Source organism: Octodon degus, unplaced genomic scaffold (assembly GCF_000260255.1).
Source record: "Octodon degus isolate 3935 unplaced genomic scaffold, OctDeg1.0 scaffold00113, whole genome shotgun sequence".
Classification (NCBI taxonomy): Eukaryota; Metazoa; Chordata; class Mammalia; order Rodentia; family Octodontidae; genus Octodon; species Octodon degus.
The window spans coordinates 1,939,490-1,943,672 of record NW_004524689.1 but is presented as its reverse complement, the minus strand read 5'-3'; positions in this window follow the sequence as shown (position 1 = coordinate 1,943,672).

Genomic DNA, 4,183 nt, shown 5'->3' with positions numbered 1-4,183 from the left:
AACAAAATAATAAGGGAAGGACCGTCCACGGTGGAACACACCCTTGCAGGGAGTTACTCCAAGTACAGGACGAGTATGAGTCACCCTCTTACAAAGAAGCCCACGGAGCACAGCACACAACTTTCTTTTCCATGAACTAAGAGAAGCTAGCAGTGTAAATGAATCAAGTTAGTATTTATATGTAGATATTTTTGAGACAGTGGAATAGGCAATTTAGGGAATTATTTGAATTTCTCCTGCCTTCCTATTGAAGTTTCTTATATAAGGGAGACTGCAATATTTAATCTTGGGACCTATTTAAGCTTAACATTGTGGTCTCAAATTGCATCCATTTACCTATGACTGCCTCAGGCTGATCCTTCTTCGTGGCAGCATAGTACTCCCTTGGGTATAAAAGCTGCGTTTTTCCTCTCTTCTCCTGCTGATGGATAGCCCACTGTTTCCAAGTGTTAGGCTCTGGGAATGGCGCTGAGTAGACTACAGATCACAGATGACAGCAGTGTGGTTATCCATGGGGAACCCCACCCTCCTCTATGATACTCACACCCAGAACCCCGGGACAGGATCTGTGTGGAAGCAAGCTTCCTGCAGATGTGACGTCAGGCTCTCAAGGGGAGAGCCTCCTGGATCCCCCAGGTCAGCACCAAATCTGCAAGGAGTGAGTGCCCTTGAAAGACCCAAGCGAGCCGGACACGGGGGTAGAGACCTGCAGGCCCAGCTACTTGGGAAGCTGACGCAGGAGCAGCACAAGTTCAAGCGCAGGCTTCACAACTTAGCAAAACTGTCTCAAAATGAACACGGGCCAGGGTGTAGCTCGGGGTAGGCAGGAGCGGCAGCTCCGTGGCAGAGCAAGGGCCTTACGTGTCAGGCCCTTCCAGCCCCCTACGAGCAGGTTGGGGACAGGAAGAGGCAGGAGGAGAGACCCCGAAGGCCACGGTGACGGGGCCGAGCTTGAGCGGCTTCCAGACAGATCCGCAGGAAGCTGCCACCCCAGAATGTCAGACTTCCGGTCTCTGGAGTCATACAGCTGCCTGTTTCTGTACTTTGAAGTCAGCCAGTTAGTGGTGACTTGTGACAGCAGGCCAAGAAGACTAATAAAGCTCTCCACTATGTAAGAAGCACATCTGCGCCAGGTGTGGTGGCACGTGCGCGAAGTCCCAGCTCTTTGGGAGGCTGAGGCAGGAGAATGACAAGGCCGGACAATTTAGCAAGACTCTATTTCGAAAGTTAAAGAACCTAGCTAGGTATGGAGATACGCGCCTGTAATCCCAGCCCTCGGGAGACTGAGGCAGGAGGACTGCTGCAAATCTGAGGCCATCCTGGTCTACATAGTGAAACCGTGGCTCAGAAAATCAAACACCCCCAACAAAAACCTTGCAGTGGAAGAGGGACGGGAAGGTGGCCTCGTGGCTGGGTGCCCGAGTTCCACCCCCAGTACCAGAAAGAGAGAAAAACCCCAAATCTCTGAAGCAGTCATAGCTTCCAATCAGTGCAATGGTGGCCCTGGCAGCAGGTACAGTAACCGACTGTCTCAGTTTGGTGACAAGCGCAAGCAAGAGCTTGTGAGCTTTCCGTGACACCTGTCACGGCCGACGAACACATTGGCGATTCGGACTGTGGAGACAACCACCGGTGCAGCAGCGCGTGTCACGACGTTGGTCACCAGAGGAGACACCAGCATTTGCTTTGGCACTCACGCAAGAGGGGGCCTTGCCTCCGCTGTCCTCCTCAGTCCTAGACCACCCAAAGGACCCCACCGGGCTGGAAGGCCCCGCTTCTAGGGCGGGTAACCACTTCCTGTGCTGCCCAGGGTCCTGGGGGTGGGGTCAGAGCTGGGTTCCCCGCTCCAGCCCTTTGTACCCACGTAGCCTCGCACAAGTTGGACGACCTGGGCGAGCCCCCTCCTCTAAGTGGACACAGCCGGGGTCCCTACCTTAGCGCTGGCCAGGAGATTAGAGAACAAATACATTCTTTCCTTCCCTCAGTCCCAGGTCACAGCCCCAAGGCCAAACACTGGGATTACAATGCCCCTGGGCAATCGCTGGGCTGAACGGTTTTCTTTTTGGACCTCGGATGTGGGCGGCACAACCAGATAGAGAGCATACTAGAGCCAGAGGTCTCAGCTCAGAAGAACACGCGTCCTGGACCAGCGAAGCAGCAGGGGCTGCGGTCACTTCCCTCCACCGCGTGCGCGCATGCGTGCGTGCGTGCGTGCGTGCGCGTACTACTGTCTGTTGCTTGGGAGTAAAGAATCAGTCTGCAAACTCAGAAATCTGTCAGTTATGTAGCTTTCCCCCAGTTCCGGCGGAAGCCCGAGCGAGGTTGGGGAGTTACTGTCTCGAAATTACTCAGCTGTTTCACTTTTGCAATTGAAGAATTGAGACAAAACTTATTTCAAATACTGACTTAGCTGGCCCCGAGTCAGAAATTCAACTCCTGTCATAGAATGGTGGCTCACTAAGAGCAGCAAACGTGGGAAAGGTGTTCTGGGGAATTCTTTCGATTTTTTGTCCAGCCGAAGCCTCACTGGGCACAGAGCACAAAGCCTGCGTGTTTGGAGGTGATAATTTGCTATTGGATTTGATGACTCTGTGCCACACGGAGGTGAGTTGGCAGTGCCCTGTGTGCCCTGACCACACAGCCCCCGGGGCTTTGCCTCCCTCCTCTCTGCCCTCAGTCTCCGCTTTGTGCTTCGGCTGCACCAGGCCCCGTTACTGTGAGCTATGCTGCGACCCACTCCTGGGCCCGGGCGGGGCCTGCTCTATAAATAAAGGAAGACACAGGCATCCCTGCCTGACAAATGCCACCAGCCACCGCCCAGGTCACAGGCAGATTCCTGCCGCACTGCCATCCCCGGAGGGGGCAGGGATGAGGGCACGGCTCTGGCCTCACCCAGCACCCAGCACCGTCACTTCGAGAGAGCCAGCGCTTGTCTAGGAGTTCAGATGCGGGACCCGCCTCACCATCCTCCCAACCCTCTAAGAAGGGCGCTCCCAGGACCGACTCTGCAGATGGGTAAACCGAGGCTCCCTGGGCTTAAGTAACTTGCCGGAAATCCATGGGCACGAAGAGGGATTTCAAGTCAGGCACTGCGACAGACACCTGCAATCCCAGATACTCAAGAGGCTGAGGCAGGAGAAATCAAAAGTCTGAGCTACTCTTGGAATATTTAGCAATAGCTTCAAAGATTAAAAGCCATCTCAAAACAAAAATAAATAAATAAAATAAAATAAAAAGGACTGGGATGTAAATTGGAGGTGCCGCTCCTAAATTCGATCCTCAGGGCTTCAATAAATAATAACCAAAAAGAAGAGAGCTTTGGGCCCCAGTCTTCCGAGTTCTCCACCCGTTAGACACTCCCCCACCCCAGCGAGGAACACCTCAGAAGTATTTGGAGGCAGGAGTCTTATTTTAAAATTACCTGCACACTCTGTGCACCGGCGTACTGCACCGTCTGACATTTTCCTTTTCTTCTCTAGGAAACGCTTTTTCACCTTTCATTGAAGAAATCGGAGTGTGGGTGCCCCTCACACGCACACACTCAACTTTTAGTGAGCGGTGAGTTCAAAAGAGAAAGCGTTTAGCTCCTCCTGCCTTAGTTTCCAGCCTCCTCAAGGCCAAACGTAAACACCCACCGTGACAACAAAAACCAAAAGAAGACAAAACCTACTCAAACAAAGGAAGGCCGCCTTCCCGGGCCCCCGGCGCAGCACGCGGGTGACCTCAGCGCAGGCCGGCGGCCCCGGGCTTCCGGCCCCTTGGTGACCGAGTGGCTACCTGTCGCCTCTCTGCGCAATCGCTAGCGGATGCTAGCGCAGGGAACACGCCGGGGACGGGGACAAGCCATAACGTCTCAGCCCGAAAGCGGGACTGCTGGAGGAGGGGACGGAGCGGAGCGTCCCCGCCGGGGCGCTTCCGCGGCCGGGCTTCGCCACCGGGGACTCCGAGGCAGCCAGGCCCGGCCGTCCCGAGCAGCGGGGCGGCGGCAGCGCCCCGGAACGCGCTCCGGGGCACCCGCTCAGCCGTCCGAGCCCTGCGGGACCTGACCTCCACCCTTGCGGGGCACCGGCAGCCGCCGCCTGCGGATTGGTGCGCTTCTCGGGGCGCCGGGCGCGTGCGGGGGAGGAGCTCGCCGGCGGCTGCACAGTCCCCGCAGCGACGCAGCCGCAGCCCCCCGGCCGCG